Source organism: Neofelis nebulosa, chromosome 18 (genome assembly GCF_028018385.1).
Source record: "Neofelis nebulosa isolate mNeoNeb1 chromosome 18, mNeoNeb1.pri, whole genome shotgun sequence".
Lineage (NCBI taxonomy): Eukaryota > Metazoa > Chordata > Mammalia > Carnivora > Felidae > Neofelis > Neofelis nebulosa.
In genome coordinates this window covers 280,863-297,892 of record NC_080799.1, presented here as the reverse complement: position 1 = coordinate 297,892, position 17,030 = coordinate 280,863, and the positions used below count along the sequence as shown (strand labels likewise).

Below are 17,030 nucleotides of genomic sequence, written 5' to 3'. Positions count from 1 at the left end.
CCTGCAGCCAACCTCCCCGCGGCCAACCTCCCTGCAACCCCCCCGGCTCTGGGGGCAGCAGCCACCGCACAGCTGTGCGCAGGGCCCTCCTGGCCACCCTCGGGCCAGGCCCCATGGCCCCACCGGGAGCAGGTGCGAGGTGGGAGGGCTCCCACCGCCTGGGCCCCGTGCTGAGATCTGCGTGTGGGGCACAGGGAGCAGGGGTGAGCGTGCCTGTGCGCCCACGATAATCACCCCCGACGGGCAGCTCCCCCTCCCGGAACCCCTTTCATCTGATCCGCAAAGCATTTTACAAACACTGACTCATTAGCCTCCCACGGCTTCGGGAGGTGGCTCAGTCCATCTTGTAGGAGGGAAACTGAGCCACATGTCATTGTTCAAGATTTACAAGTGGGCCACCCAGTGAGCCACCCCTTCCAGATTTCCCCTTGAGATCCCAGACTCAGGAATGCATTCAGAGAGCGAGGCGGAGGCCCCCTTGTCTGTTGAAGGCCAGAACGGAGGGGCCGGGTCTGTGGGGCAGTGGGGGCCTCTGAGCTGAGACCGCTCCTCCACGGGGCTGCCTCTGAGCACTGCATGCTATTCCACACAGCGCCACGTGTGTGCCCGACGTTCGCCCACGGCTGTCGCTTGATGCCCGTGCCCTGAATGCCCTCGTTGGATTCACACGGAAGCCCTGCAGGTAGGTTCCCTCCCCTCGCTCACAGGCGAGGAAGCAGAGCTTCAGAGAAGGTCGGCTCTTTCTCTAAAGGCAGCACAGTGAGCCACAGAGCTGCTGAAACCAGGCCCGACCCCCGAGGTCACGCTTTCCACGCAAGCACGCTGTCACCACGGAGGGGCATCTTGCCTAGGGACTGCAGGACATGGGCCAGGGGATTTGTCAGGACCCACAGGGGGGAGAGAATAAGCAAAGCAGTGAAATGCCATGTGCAGAGAGGAAAGTGGCTCTAATTGCTGAATAATATGGTTTCTTCCTCTCGTCTTCCATCTCACCCAAACTGTAATCAAACTTCTGTTGGGACTTAGAAAGTGTTTACAGAGAAACACCCTGAAACAGCGAGCACTGTGCCTGTTGGTTCGAGCTTTTGGACCCTGAGAGACAGACAAGTGAGGAGTGAGCGGGTCTTTCCTGGGGACGTGCCCGTTCTCGCCGGTTCGCCTGGGGCTGCTTTGATAGCCCGGACCTCATCCCGACTTTATTATCGTCACATGTCAGTCAAGCCGCTTTGCGAAATTACTTTCATTTAGACACCTCTCCCACTATTTCGGTTGCTCATCAGCTACGACTTTAAGGTGAAAACTTGTCTTCTGGTTGACAGGGAGGGAGGTGAAAATTACTATGCGCCTAGAAAACTGCGGCTTACATAAATAACACGTCCCCGGAGCTCGGGGCTGAGCCTGGGATCGGCCCCTCAGGCCTGTGAGCCTCCCGGCCTGGCTCCCGCTTCGCCAGGTCTCTGCCTGCAGCCTGTCCGCCTCCCCTGGTGGGTGACACTCCCCCACGAGAGTGCGGCCCTGCTCTGGGCTTTCTTCCGGAGGGTGCCACCGTGCGGCTTTCAGACCCCGGCCCGGCCAGCAGTGCTCTGTTTATTGTCGACACCAAAGGCCGCTCCCCGTCCGTCCGGCCTGTTCCCGCCAGTTCTGGAGGCAGCAGGTGTGAGGTCCCGTGACAAGGAGTCATCGTCACCAGACAGCGTAATGGGTGACTTTTCCTGAGTCAGGGCCCTGGATGGAACATTTTACCGGACTTGTCGAATTCCGTTCTTTCCATCCCGAGAAGTGGGTGCTACTGTCCCCCAGGAGAGCAGCCTGCCGGGGTGACCCCACTGGCCAGTGGCCCAGGCCCCTTCCCCTCCACCCCGACCTCTGTTCAGAAAACTGGTCCCTCATCCAGCTTGTGAGAGACGGCGTGTGTTTGGGGGAGGAGGTGGGAGGGAGATTTGGATCTGAGGAAGGGTGCCTCGTGTGGGGCCTCTGGGGGCAGCGCCCCACCTGCTCCAGCATACAGAAGGGCCTCCCCGTGGGACTGGGGAGGGGGGCTCCCAGCTGCAAGCGGGGGCGGGCCCTGGGCCAACGTTGTGAGGGCACTGGCCAAGGGAGCCACACCTGGCCCCGTCTCACAGATGGAGCAGGGAGGTCTGGGGGACTCCATCGTCTGTCTGTCCCCACATTGCACACCTGGCATGGCCCATATGCTCTTGGAGGTTCTGTGGAAGGAACGTGTTGCATTCTGGATGCTCTCTGCCCCTCACACTCGGGCCGGGAGAAGAGGGCGGTCCAGGGCGGTCCAGGGGCATCTGAGGGGCCTCCCCCGGCCCGGTGTGGAGTCTGGTTGCTCTGTCTGACCTGCGCTGGCCTGTGCAGGCAGCTGTCACCTGGCAACTCTGTGGCCCGACAACCTGAGACTTGGCTGGGATTCAGGGCTCCAGGTCCGGGGGTCTGGACTCCCAGAACAGGGGAACCGTGCCTCTGGCCGTCTTGAGGTCTGAGTTCCATCAGGCGTCTCCTCTGTCCCAGGCCCTGCAGAAGTGCCACAAGTGCCCAGGGACACCTGCAGGCCAGGCCGGGCCCTGGGCAGGTGGAGAAGGTGGGTTTGGGGCGGGCCCACTGTGCGCCCCAGGCGTCTCCACGTCGGGCCCCAGGTTAGTCTCTCTGAGACTCAGTCGGCCCATATGGGAGATGGGCCACCGAAGTTCCTAGAATCCCCGATTCCGAGACTCAGGGTGGCATGCCCACAGAGGGGCCAGCCGCCCTCGGCTCCTTGCTGCTCCCCCCAGACCAGAGCCTGCTGACCAGTGGCTGCGCCTGGGCAGTGGTTTTGGCCCACCTGCCGCCGGGGTGGATATTTAAGGGCCCGTACAGGTGACCCAGGGGAGGGAGGAGAGCCTAGTGTTTCGCTGAGGTGACAGTCCCAGGTTGCCCCCAGCAAGCTGGACCCAGGAGGGGCGCCCCGACCTGCTGCCCTTGCGGCGCTCTAGAGCCCGACCCCTCCCGGCCGGCCGGGTCTCCCTCCGCCCCCCCCCCCCCCCCACCTTCCCCTCCTTCCCCGCCTTCCTCACCCTCACTCCCGGGCTCAGTATTAAACAGCAGGGTTAGGGGTGGGGACCAGGGGCCAGTGATCTGGGGGTGCCCTGTGTGATCTGTAGTGGGCTTCACAGAGTCAGAAGAAGAGAGGCCGCCAAGCCGTCGTTCCCATGAAGGCAGGGGCAGCAGACTGTGCCTGGGACAGACTGAGCTGACCCACGGGCCCAAGGAGCACAGTGCCCCGTGGAGAGCGGGCAGGGAGGGGCCCCCGGCTGGGCGGCCTGCACACTTCCCACGCCGCCTCAGCAGCCTCACGGGCGGGGTTATTACACCAGCGAGGCTCCATGCTGAAAGTCTACGCGGGCAGGTTGCTTCTACAGTGAGCCGTCGGGTGATTTGCCCAAGATCGCACAGCTAGAGCCCTCAGGTCCTGCTTAGCTGGGGGTGAGCCGCTCGTGGCTTTTGCAGGGCTTTACAGGGTTTGGGCTGTTGGCCTCTTCCATTCGGAGGCTGAACGTCCTGACCCTGCACACACAGCCTGTGGGTGGCCGCTCTGGGCCTGGGGCCCCCCCGCCCCCCAGTCCCTCGGTCTGCAGCCCCCCAGCTCTGAGCTTCCTGGCCGCAGTCCTCCGGTGCTCCTGCGGCCTGCCGGCCACCCACACCACTGGTGGCCCTTGGTCTTAATTCTGTGTCCCCCAGACCTCCAGTCGGCCCGTCCTTGGCCCCCAGCCCCCGGCTCTCAAGCCCACGGACCACTGGCCCTGGCACCCAGGTCCCTGTGTCCCGACTCCCGGTGTCCAGCAGCCCGGCTCCCTTGTCTGCCTCCCTGTTCGCTGCCTACGGCGGCCTGTGCCCTTTCAGTTCCTCAGCTCTGCTCTGTCCTGGCCCCGGCCTCTCTTTCCAAGGACCACGGGGCCTGTCAGGCTGCCACTCTGAGGGTGTGCCACTCTGGCCCCCCTCAGAGGCCACACAGAACTCCTCTGTGGGCCAGAGACTGTCTGGAGGCCGTGGGGAGGGGGGACACGGCCACCCCACCTGCCAGTCTTTTTGTCGGAGGCCCCCACGCCCTGGCTGGGCAGAGCGCTGACCAGTTTGAGAGGGAGGAAGGTCCCTGTGGCCGCCCAACCCCTCCACCCGCTGGTCCCTGTCAGGCCCAGCTTTTTCCCAGGTTGGTGGCCTTCCTGCTGGGCGTGAGTGGACCCAGGGGCAGAGGACAGGGAGCCTGGAGGCAGTGGGGGCTGTTGAAGGGATGATTCTGGCCTTTCCTAGATGTTGGAACTTTCAGAAGTCAAACAATCTGAGCGCTTCACTTCCCTTGGGCTGAGTGACTCTGGAGCCTGCTTCAGCCTGAGGAGCAGTGAGACGGTCACTTAGCCAGGTCGCCAGACTGGAGGCTCTGAGGCCCGGTGCTCCGCAGGCAGCCGGTGGAGCCAGGGTCCTGAACTCGAACCGGAGGACGAGTGATCTCAGCTGGCCAGGCAGCTTCTGGGGCCACAGCCGGTCCGGTGGTTCCCCTGCTCTGCTGTGGCTCCCGGGAGACTGCCGACCCACTTTTGGTTTGGCCGTGCCTCGGTTTACCTTTCACGAACAACATCTGTTTTCGGAAAGGCAGCCTCCCAACGGGTGTGGCCCGAGGCCCGGATGGCTCAGTGGTGTGCTGATAACCGACTCCTGGCTCTTTGGGGAAGAAAACCCCGATGGAGGGCCTGCCAGTTTCTGTGGGTAAATACTCCCTCCGACGTGGCTGATTCCAAACTGCCGAAGCGAGGTACCAGCTCTGGGAGGAGACGGGCAGGGACACACCCACCCTGAGGCTATGAGACTCGTAGATTACCTTCGGCACAGAGAGTGGCACAGCCAGTCCAGATACTTGGAAAATGAGGGGTTTTGAAAGTTCCTCGCTTTTGTTTTTAATGTAATGTGATAGTAACAACTGTGATTATTGCCAGCTCACGATTGGCTGCTTCCTCCGTCCTGAGAGTGTGAGGGCCCAGCGGGGGGGGGGCTCCTGAGTGCCCAGGGGTATACTCACGACAAGGGAGGGAGCTGGGTCACATTTTGTCAGGGAGCCCCCAGGGGGCAGACGGTTCCACCGTCGAATCTGCTGTTCAGGCCACGTTGGAGGATCACTGGGGCGGGGGCGGGGGGGGGACAGAACCGACTTTATTAAACAGGTTTCAGCTTGCCGTGCTGTACTCAATGTCCACACAGAGCCCACAGGCCCCGTCTGCAGTCCCGCTCTGGGCCCCGAAAATGGGGTGCAGACCAGTGAAAGCCGTTCTGGAGGGAGTCTCGCCTGGTCCAGCCGAGGCCGGTCTGGGCCTCTCTGCCTGAGGTCCAGGCCAGGGCTGGGATGCCGTGGGGGTGGGCCCGGCGGTCAGCCGGCCCAGAGCGTGTGGGGCTTTGTGGGCCCTTTCCTAGGTTTGGGCTCGCCCACCCCCGAGGCTGATGGGACTCTCCCTCTGACCAGGGGTCTGGGAAGGTTGGTGCTTAGAGAAGTCAGCTTGGCTGAGGCCACACAGCACGTGCGTGAGGCAGGAGAACAGGGTCCACTTGTGCCCGAGGAGCCCGGTCCCCCCTCTCCCTGCCCAGCAGCAGCCTCATTTCTGCAGAATGCCGTTCTCGAGCCCGGCTTTCCGACGGCTAATGGTCTCCTCGCAGTCTGTGCCCGATGATTTATTAATATTGACCTGAAATACTTCAAAGGCCCAAGGCTGTGGTGTCAGGACCGCCCCATACAGGAAGGCAAATGCGCAAAGAACCGTTTGCTTCCATGAAAAACGCATAGCGATGTGGGCCGATGGCCCATCCGCCACCCTGCACCGTTCCACATGCGGCCGGCTGGGGCTTCGCGCCCTAGCCCAGCCCAGCGCCCGCGCTGCCAGCGGGCAAGCAACCCTGGCTTGTGGGAAGTGTCTGAGCCATGTCTGTGCCCCTCGAGGGGCACAGGGAGCCAGGGGTCTGGTCTGGCCTGCGGTCTGCGACCCCTCCAGCCCCACGTGGCACATGGTAACATATGCGGTTTTCCCCAAGATCCTTCCAAGAAGGTGTTGGACAAAACAGGTTTAAGAACGAGGTCTGATAGAAGTTTCTGTGGTGACGGTGGGCCCTGGGTCTGGGCCACTGGCCACGGAGCTCCTGAGGTGTGGCCGGGGCAAGTGAGGGACTGTTACATCTTACTTAATCTTAATTAACTTAAGTTCACACCAGAGTAGCCACCTGTGTCTCATAGCTGCGGCACTGGGGGTGACGATAGTCCCGAGGGGCCGGGACTACGCTGTGCGTCTGTCAGAATTCACCTCCTGTGTCTTTGGCGTTTGTGAGTCCCACTGGGGGCACGTTTTACCCCAGACGGATACCGGACTCGAGTTAGTGCTGTGAGGCTTGCAACCCTGGGGCCTGACGTCCACTGATGTCTGCAACTTACTCGCGTCCAGTAAAACGCGATGGGCTGATGGTGCCTGGTGGGTGGGAAGGAGACAGACGTGTGGGAGAGGCCAAGCATCCAGGGTTGATTCTGGAGTCTAGGTAGTGGGCAGGGTTTCATAATAAATGTCGAAAACCCCAAATGTGCGAAGACCCCGCGGTCTCCTGAACTCCTCAGGGACTGTGCCGACTCCTGCCCCATGGGGTCGGGCTCCCAGCCCCACGGGGGGGCAGCGCGGTGCCCAGACAGCCTGTGGACGTGATGGGGACAGGACAGGATGTGTGGGAGAGGGGAGGAGGAGGATGGCCTGAGGCTCTCACGGTGTCTGGGGAGGGGGGCACATTCCAAACACTCCCAGAACACGACTGCTCTTCTCTTCTGGCTACCCCACCCTCCACCCTCCACAGAAGGCTGTACTTCCCAGGCCCGATCTGTGCTTCTGAGCCATGAGCCCCGTTGGGCGAGGACGGCTGTCATTCACCAAAGGGCTTTGGGTATCTGTGAGTGGCCTCTGCTCTACTGTCACTCACCCTGCTTTGTAGCAACAGCCATTTGCAAAGCAGGTCACTGCCCTCTACAGTTTGTCTCCTCCTGGGACCAGGGTGCCTGAGGTGAGCATCCAGATGCTGGGGGCACTCCCCCAGCCCATCCCCTCCGGGTGGCCTCCAGGGTGCTTGTTGGAGCCTGGGGGTCTGGACACCACAGCACCTTCCCTTCTGACTCTCTGGGGCCACAGGTGTGCCCCCCAGCGTCCCCTCACCTGAGCTGGAAGAGGGGGAGCTCTGCTCAGGGTTGCCTGACAGCCACGGCCTTCTGGTCCCAGGGAAGCCTGCCTGGGCCTGTTTTGGGCGTCACAGACACCCGGTTAGGGTAGAACCTGCTCCTTCTGACTCCTGCAGAACAACCCACCCTGCCCTGTTGCTGTCCAGGAGATGCCAGCCCTGGGCCCCCTGTGGCACCTTGAGCTTGTCTGTCCCCTCCCAGGGTGGTTGGCTCCCTATGAAGTACTCCCTGAGTGTGGATGCTTCCTGGGGAGGAGTAGTCCTTCAGGGAGGAGTGGTATTTCCTGGGGAGGAAGGATATTCCCTTAGGCAAGAAGGGTGCTCCTTGGGGAGGAGGGGTGCTCCCTGGGGGGAGGGATGCTCCCTGGGGAGGAGGAGTACACCCTGGAGAGGGGGGATGCTCTCTGGGGAGGAGGAATGTTCCCTCAGGCAAGAAGGGTGCTCCCTGTGGAGGAGCAGTGCTCCCTGGGGAGGAGGAGTGCTCAGTAGGGAGGGGGTGTGCTCCCTCATGCAAGAAGGGTGCTCCCTGGGGAGGAGGGATGCTCAATGGGAGAGGATAGGTACTTCCTCTGGCAAGAAGGGTGCTCCCTGGGGGGGGGAGGAATGCTGAATGGCAAGGAGGGGTGCTCGTTGGGGAGGAGTACTCCCTGGGGAGGAGAGGTGTCACTATAGTGCTCCCTGGGGGGGGGAGGGATGCTCCCTGGGGAGGAGGAGTACACCCTGGGGAGGGGGGTGCTCTCTGGGGAGGAGGGATGCTCAATGGGAGAGGATAGGTGCTCCCTCTGGCAAGAAGGGTGCTCCCTGGGGAGGAGGGATGCTCAATGGGGGAGGAGAGGTTCTCCCTCCAGCAAGAAGGGTGCTCCCTGGGGAGGAGGAATGCTCAATGACGAGGAGGGGTGCTCCCTGGGGAGGAGTACTCCCTGGGGAGGAGGGGTCCTCCCTGGGGGAAGGGTGAGGCGTCTCTCCTGGGTGTTGGAGAAGGACAGCTCCTGTCTTCCCCTGACCTGACTGACCCCAGGGCAGGGCCGTGGCCTCTCCCTTGGTCCCCATCTTAATCCCAGGCCAGGCCCTTCTCTCTGACCCCATGGCCCTCTCTGAGCCTGCCCAGATGGAGCCCAGAGTGTGTGCAGGACGGGGTGGGGAGCTACTGGGGGTGGACCTGGCCAAGGGTGGGAATCGTCTGGACATTAAGGCTAGTGGCCTGGCCGCCCACAGCGCCACTCCCTGGGACCCAGGACCCACATGCTGCCCCTGTGTCATGAGGATCAAACAAGAAAGGGCTGCCACTCCCATTCTGCAGACGAGGAAACCAAGGCCACCCAGCGCCCGGGCTTCGTTAGCAGTCTCTGCAGCGGGAGCGGCTCTCACTACGAGTCTGGGGGGCTGCTTTTCCCCCGAAACCAGTGTGAGCTCATCCCTGTGAAGGTGACGCAGAAGTGGGGGCATCGCCCTCCTTCCAGCCACTTTCCAGGGTGGTCAGTGTCGGCGACACGGTCGATGCCCAGGGGAGTCTGTGTGCATATGAGCACAACTGTTCACACTTGTGCACGCGCACGGCCACACACACGCGTGCACACACATGCATGTGAGCACACACACATATGTGAACGCACGATGCACTCACACACGCACGTGCACACCCCCACGTGTGCACACATTCACACACGCGTGCCCACGCACATGTGCATACTCACACACACGTGCGCACTCATGCAGGTACACAAATCCACACGTGCGTGTGCACACATTCATGCACACGCCCTCTCGCTTTCACACCCTCACACACACCAGTCCTTGATAAAGCAGCTTTCTGGCACCTTACTGTGCTGCTTCCAGTCTAGCCACCCTGTGGTCACTCACGTGGACACACATCCGGGAGCTCTGCCTGTTGTCTGCAGCCCACGGGCACCGCACGCCTCCAGCCGTCCCTCCCCCCGTCTGCTGGTTCCCGGTCTGCGTTTCCGGAATCGGGAGGAAATGGGCGCTCACGTTCGGTGGGCCTCTGCCCGGCCCCCTCCGAGGGGCAGCACCCCATATGCCCCTGTGGGGAAGGAGGGCACCGAGTGGCAGGGAGGCCCCTGCCGTCTGGTGGGTCTGGCTTGGACGCCCTTGATTGCCAGTGAGGTTGGCCACCTCTTCCCGTGCGTTGGTGGTCCCTGTTTCCTTTCCCCGGGATGGCCTCTCCGTGCCCTTGGAGGGAAGCACAATTTACACTTTTACAAACTGTTCTCCCAGGCTCCCAGCCCTGCTCTCCTGGCGGCTGAATGAGCCCTTGTTGGCTGAGGGCTGGGTGTGGGTTGAAAGGGGTTTTGGACCCAGCCCTGGGGAGGGGTTGTTCCGGGGGACACTGAGTCACGGGCAGTGGAGGGAGGAGGCCCAGGGCTGGTCCTGGCCCAGATGACCTGGCTCCCTTGTGGGCCCAGGGCAGCTGCTCACCGGGCCTCACTTTCCCCATCCTTCCGGGCTGGTTCTGTCACACAGGGACCCAGGCAGGCCCTCCTGGGATGTCATGGCCTTTGTGAGGCTTCCCCAGGGCCTGTGCTGCCTCTCACTTGTCCCCCAGCCAGTCACCGACCGCAGGCAGGACAGCCGCTGGGGGGCGTTCCTGCTGCGGAGGGATGTGCCCGCCCCACCCTCACCTTGGGTCCCCCGCGAGGAAGGACTTTGCTTGTTAACCAAGTCCAGTGGTGCTCAGTGCGTGGCCTCCAGACGTAGGCAGACGGTTCTGCTCACCGGGCTGCTGAGATTTCAGAGCAAAACTGCCTTCTAGAAAAGTGCTTCGCGATGGCCTGCCTGCCCTCACCCCTCTTTCCGCCTTCTCCCATCTCCAGCACAGTCCCGCAGGAGCGGGAGAAAGGCCACCTGGGCCTGTGTGCCTTGCAACCACGTGCCTGTCCTACGGCTCAGACGGGCCTCCCCACTGCCCCTGCCTCGTGGCTGTGGGTCTGTTCTCCTGGAACGTGGAGCCCTGAGCTTTGCTGGGGGGAGGCTGGGCCCTCCCCAGGCAGAGCAATGCACCTACACACGGCACCCGGGGCTCCTTCCCCGCCTCGAGTCGTAGCTGATGACCTGACGACCACCGGGGCCCCATCTGCAGAGGCCAGGCAGGCAGGGTGGGTCTCCAGGCACCTGTGGGGTTTGGCTGGGGGTTGGCCGGGCAGAGAGTTTACATCAGACTTGTTGGCATTGGCAGTTTTATTCTGGAATAATTGTGAGGTTGGTCCTCCGCCCCCAAACACCTCGGTGGTTCAAGGCTCCAGACAGCCAGGCCGGTGGGGGGGGGGGGGGGGGGCTCACGATAGGGGAAGAGCAAGTCACACCCCCACACCTGGCCCCCGATCGGTCAGTGGGATGGTGAGCCCTCCTGGCCCCGTGGCCTTCCGTCAGACCCTCCGCACCACAGCCGGCCTGCTTCTGGGGGCAGGTGACAGCAGAAACAGGAAGGATTGCCACCAGCTCCACCTCGGGGCCCTGCTCTGTGCCCGGCATCTCACCGCGTGACCTCATGGAGCAGCCACACAGCTCTTTCCAGGGTGGACCCACGAGCCACCAGGAGCCGTTCCTGCTTAAAGTAATTAAAGTCAAGTGACCAGAAGCAGTCAGTCCGCGGTGTGGCTGGTGGCCCCGTATTGGACAGTACAGACACAGAACACAGCCGTTACCGCGAGAGAGTCTATAGGACAGCGCTGCCCACAGAGATGGGCAGATGGCACGTGGAGGCCCAGAGAGGGGACGCAGCCCGGAACCTGGGGACTGGCCTTGGCTCTTCCTCACGGGGTCCTCCTCTGGTGTCTCAGGCTAACAGCCCATGGCTCCACACCTCCAGCCTTTCTGCCACCTGCCTTGTCCGCGTGCCCCCAGCTGCTACCCTGTCCCAGCTGTGCACAGACGCCCGTAAGGACAGGGCAAGTCTGGGGAGAGAGGTGGCCCCGGGTCCTGCAGGCATCGCCTGGAGGGAGAGGTGGCCCTGGGTCCTGCGGGCATCGCCTGTAAGTCCTCAGTGAGGGACCAGAGGAGGAGTGGGAAAGCTGGACCCCCAGCCCGAACTGCCCCTTCGTGGTTCAGAGGGTGGGGCCTCGGGCAGGGGCCTCCTTGCCACAGCACACAGGGTGGGGATGGCTAGGGGTCTCTCTCTGCAGTATCAGGGCTGGGAGAAGAGCTGGGCCAAGTGGATTCTCTCTTTTAGAAGTTCGGAGGCCCGACTGGCGTGAGGGGGGAGGATGGTAAGGGGACGTACCAGGTCTTACCTGGTATTTCCACCTCCACCCTTTCTAGGCCAGCTGGAGGCTTTGTGTTCTGGGCTTCTCTGTCTCGGGGCTGTAGGGACAGCGGACAGCCCTTTCAAAGCTGAGAGCCAGGGAAATACTAGTTTTTGACATGGGGGGGGGCCCGGCCTATGCTCAGATATAGCTGCTGAGATAGTGACCCCCTCCCCCACCAGCCATGGGCCACTGGGAGGACACAGGGCAGCCCCATAGCGAGGAGGAAATAAATCACAGGCCTGGACAGCCATGGCAGTCTGTTTGTGCTGTCCAGGCTGGGTCATGGGGGCCTGCGGGTGCTTGGGTACTGACCGAGGTTGGCATTGCCCGCCTCATCCAAGACGGAGGCTCCAGGGGTGGCCTCCAGGGGTGTGCAGGTGTGGGTCCCTCTCTCTCTGGCCTCTGGCTTTGACAGCAAACAGCCAGACGGGAGCAGCCGGAAGCCGGATGGCTGGGGAGGCCCGGGAGGGCGTGCCCACCCTGGGCAGGGACCCAGGGCCCACCCTGGCCTTTGGCCCTGGGGCTCGGACACCCCAGTCCTGTCTGAGGACTGGTGATGCTGGGGACTCTCCGGGAGGTACTTGCAGAAGGGAAATGAGCTGAGGGAGAGCCCTGGGCCTCCAAGCTTCCAGAGCCTCTGCTGCCTCCTGGGCCGTATGCCTGGTGGATGGCTCTCCCTGTCCCTGCTGGCTGCCCCTCCGAGTCTGGACGTGAGCTGCCGAGAGGGGCAGGATTCCAGGCAGATGGAGCCAACGGTCCTCTGCACAAACTGGGCTAGGATTCCAGCAAAACATCCTGCTTTCCCCGCCACCTTCGCTGGATGGCGCCCCGGCCTCCTCGGAGTGGTGCTGGGGCGCGAGGTGCCAGCGAGGGGTTCCCTGCCAAGAGCACGAGTGGCCGACGGGCAGAGAGGATATGTGGGCCTGTGGTCAAGGATCAAGGCTGGACCGACAGCCAAGGTCACACAAAGGTTGGCATAAGGAGTCACTCTTTGCTCATCTCTGTGGTAGGGATAAAAACCCGACTCCCAGGAAAATGATCATGAACAATAATAAAGCCATGATGTGAACATAAGTGAACTTGTTAAGAAAATTTACTATAATCTGCAAAAATAGTACGAAGAATAGCATTGTTTTACGTTTTTGCAAATTTCCTTAACGTTTGGGCTTAAAGTACCCGGGTGAAAGGAAGCACACTGAGCCTGGCAGACAGCGTGTTCTCACGGGGCACGGATGTGGCATCCTGGGGGTTCCCTGCCCGGCCCACCTCTGCATCCCCAGCTCGGGAGTTTCTCTGGAAGGGTTTGTGGAACCAGCATTCCGAACGTCTGCATAGCGCCCGTCTCCAGTTGAAGCAACACTGTGGCAGAGGCCGTGGAGCCGTTGTGGGCTGGGGCCCGTGGGGGCGGGGGGGGTGGGGGTGGGGGGAAGCAAGGGACCGGCTGGTGGAGGCTGGAGCTGCCCGCCTGCCTGTGGGGCTGCCTGGCAGGGAAGGAAAGCCAGGCGCACTGCCTCCCCGGGGGTATGTCCTTCTGAACCCACGTGCTCCCAGGGCCGACCGTCCAATACTTGGGAATTTTGCAAGCCACTGTTAAGACTGCTGGTGCCGGACGTGCCCTGAGGAGGGAGGGTTTACACCAGGGAAATGGACGGGTGCAACACCCTAGGGCAAGTCAGCAGCCCAGCACAGCCTCCTGCCGAGCCAGGAGCGGAGGTTGAGGGCACGGGTGTGGACTTGGCCGAGCTGGGACTGTACCCCTTCTCCGTGTGGCCCCTACATGGAGTTGGCCCAACAGGGACCTTGCGTGGGTTGTAGAGGGTGGAAGGGGAGCCTAGTGGCTCTAGCTCTCTGGGGGTTTCTTGGTGCAGGAACCTCGTCAGGCTCCCTGGGAGGGGCAGCTTTGCAGCGACAATGTCCTCCCTGCACTTCCTTGCCGGCCGAGGTCCCCCGGCCTGCGCTGGCCTCCACGCGAGCTCCAGCTGTCCGCCTGCACCCGTGCTTCAGGACGGCTGGCCTGCTTCCTGGGGCAGCTCAAACAACACACATCCTCGTGCTGCAGGGTTGAGGCTGGAAGTCGGGACCAGTGCCCCAGGGCCACGTCCCCGCCGAGGCGCTGGGGGAGGACGTGCCTGCTTTGGCTAGTGGCCGCAGCACTCCACACCTGACGTGTGGCCTACCCTCTGTGTGTGTGTCCGCGTCCAAATTTCCCCTTTTTGTAAGGACACCAGTCACCCTAGCTGAGATCCCAGTGGCCTCATTGTAACTTGATGACCTCTGTAAAGACACCATCTCCAAATAAGGTCCCACTCTGCAAACGCCAACAGATCTCTTTCTGGGGGACACAGCTCAGCTCCCAGCAGACGGCTGGTGATCTCCTGGGACCCCCAAATGCCTTCCTAGCTCTTTGCTCCCCTCTCCCTGCAATGGTTCCCGGGCTTAGTCCCTCCACAGAGCCCCTATCTGCACTTGGCGGTCCCGCTTCCCCAGCTCAGCCCTGGTGTCGCCCAGGGTCCCTGTGCCTCGTGCTCTGATCTGGGGCCAGACCCTGCTTCCAGAGCGTGCAACACGGCGAGTGCTCAGTGCACGGAGGGGCACCCGGGAGAGGTGAGCCCCTATCAGCGCAGGGTCCTCGGGCTCTAGAGTTTCCGTTCGTTCCCCCCGAGCTTCTGGAGCCAGAGACTCGTCGTGCCCGTGTGGTCCAGATTGCACAAGCGGTTGTTGGCTTGTGCCGCCCGTTATAAAGTGTTGAAATGTCTCTGGATCACCTTTGTCATGGAAAGTGTTTGGTCAGCTTCTTTCTCTCCAGGAGGAAGCTTTCTCACCGGCCACTTGGAGGGTGGCAGGCGGCCGGGCGTGCGTCTCAGCACTCGTGTGGCAGGGGGTTCCCAAGTCTTCGGAGCCCGGCCACCGGGCGTGACTCACGCCAAACATGCAGTGACACGGGCGGCGCCTGGCGCCCACGGGACCCGCCTATGGTATCACGGCAGCTTCCTGTCTGTCTGTCCTCTCTTTAGGCCTGTGACGCAGGCATGACTTGTGTCCCCACTTCACAAGTGGGAAAACTGAGGCCCAGAGAGCGTGAGCATCTGACCCCATGCCGGGATCCGTGCCCTGGGCACCGCACGGGCCGGCAGCTCCTCAGGATCCTGGTGCCCGTGGCGGGGGGCACCGCCCCCAGAGGCTCCCCGGACACAGGCAGCTGGCACCACTCCTGGTATACAGTCGGTGCTCAGCCAGTGCTTGTCGGTGTGAATTGGAGGAAGCAGACAGCTCTCGTGGAATACGCTTGTACGCCCCAGAGAAGGAGGAAGGTGTGTGGCTGGGCTCCAACACCCCAAGGCATCGTGACTCGGTCCCAGGCCAGGCTCAGACGGAAAGCTGCGTCCGGCCTGGCTGCCGCCCCACCCCCAAGTCAGGAAGGGGCCCGGCCTTGGTGCCCGATGCGGAGGAGGCCTTGGCCTCTGCACAGGCTGGTCCTCGGGCTTCTGTCCGTCTGTCCGGGGCCCGGCCGAGGGCTGCAGGCACAGAGCAGGCCTTGCCCCCGCCCAGCCCGGCCCACCCCCCAGAGTGTCCTGCCTGCCCAGCCTGGGGAGGTGAGCGGCCTGGATGCAGCAGCCTGGTGCAGGAACACACATTTCTAGTGGCCAAGGTAGCTGTGACAGGGAGAGCAGGACAGGCCTGGTTCACAGTGAATTCTCCTTGTGTTTCAGCTTGTTCACACCAAAACATCGCGTCTCCGAAATTCTGAATCTGGAAGAGCAAACACAGCTCCGGTAAAGGCGGGGGGGGGTGGGGGGGGGTGGGCAGAAGTGGACCCAGCCTCACTGCTGGGGAGCAGAAGTGGGGGCTCTGGGGAGTGAGCGGAGGGGAGGCCCCCCAGGCCCCCCCACCGCTGCCAGCCCCCCACCCTTCAGACAAGCACCCTGAAAATCCCAAACCAGGGTCAGTGGAGTATTAAACCAGGCCCCTGAGATGAAAAGATGCTCCCTTTCCCGTTTTATCTGAGGCCAGAGAGATGGGCAGGCCTTTCAAAAACAGCGTGTGCGGCACGCACGGGTTCCTGGGAAGGGGCAGGCTGCTTCATCCAGGACCAGGTTCTGTGGGGGAGGAGGGTGGCAGGAGCCTAGGGGGCCGGTCCCCCCGCTGCAGGGCCTGGGGAGGTGGGGCCGGGCAGACCCTTCCCGCCTCTCCTGACAGAGGTAGGCCCAGAGGGTCAGGGCGCTTGCCCGCTGAGGACACTTGGTGAGAGCAGGCTTCTCCCTTCCTTGACCGTCGGCCTGTCGGGACAGTCCCCAAAGCACCCTGGTGGGGCGTCCTGGGCCTGGGAAGCAAGGGCTGAGCTGTCGGAAACCTGATCAGCCCGATTGCCTGGCAGGGATTAGCTGGGGAGGGGGTCTGGGGGCCTCTCCTGCAGGTGACCACCCCCAAGTGCCGGGCCCCCTTTGAGCCTGGATTAGTGCAGGCAAATGGATTAGTCTCTGGGGGCCTCAGACGGGAGGACAAGTGCCGGCTGGACAGACTGCTGAGGCCGGGCAGGGAGGGGAGCCGGTCGGAGGTCTAGCACGCGTGACCCTTCCCGGGGCCTGGCACTTTCGGTGGTCCCTGCTCTCAGCCCCACCAGGCCCTGAATCAGCAGGGTGCTTCTCCACCTGCCCCCACCCTGCTCTGATCCCGCCCCTCCCCTTCTTCAGACTGGCTCCCAGCTTGCAGCCCCTCCCTCCGTCCCCCTCCCCCTCCCTCAGGCCCCCTCCCTCAGTCCCCCTCCCCGTCAGACCCCCTCCCTCCGTCCCCCTCCCCCTCCTGCAGTCCCCCTCCTGCAGTCCCCCTCCCTCAGGCCCCCTCCCTCTCCTGCAGTTCCCCTCCCTCAGGCCCCCTCCCCCTCCCTCAGGCCCCTCCCTCAGTCCCCCGCCCCGTCAGACCCCCTCCTTCAGTCCCCCTCCCCCTCAGACCCCCTCCCTCAGTCCCCCTCCCCGTCAACCCCCTCCCTCAGGCCCCCTCCCCCTTCTGCAGTCCCCCTCCCTCAGGCCCCCTCCCCCTCCCTCAGGCCACCCTCCCCTTCCCTCAGGCCCCCCTTCCCCTCTCCCAGGCCCCCTCCCTCAGTCTGCCCTCCGCCTCCCTCAGACCCCCTCCCTCAGGCCCCCTCCCCCTGCCTCAGGCCGCCCTCCCCCCCCAATGGAGCCCCTTCTGAGTGAGGCCGACCCACTATAACATCACCCTATTTCACTCTGAAAACAATTGCCACCATTTCCCGTGATCTTAATAGCCTGATGGGTATAGTTTGTGCAGTTTAGCACAAGACCCGTCTCTGTCACCCATCATCTATGTATGTCTGTATGTATCTATCTCTCATCTATACCATCTATCACCTAGCTAGCTACCTGTCTCCATCTGGCATCATCTATCGTTTCTCCGTCTCTCTCACTCTCTCTGTTTCTACTTACCTATCTTCTCCCACTGGGAACCCCAGTAAGGCAGGGACCTGTCTGCCTCCTCTTTGCTAGGCTCCCTGCACCTGGAACAGCATGTGGAACAGAA

General features: G+C 62.7%; 1 long non-coding RNA gene across 1 annotated transcript in view; it reads left to right on the top strand.

Annotated features, from left to right (window-relative positions):
• The first annotated feature begins 566 nt into the window (after positions 1-566).
• LOC131501031 (uncharacterized) overlaps positions 567-17,030 on the top strand; it is a 43,074-nt gene continuing 26,610 nt past the window's right edge. The window contains exon 1 of the long non-coding RNA XR_009256585.1: positions 567-682. This is a non-coding gene — a long non-coding RNA (uncharacterized LOC131501031). The remainder of the gene's footprint in view (positions 683-17,030) is intronic.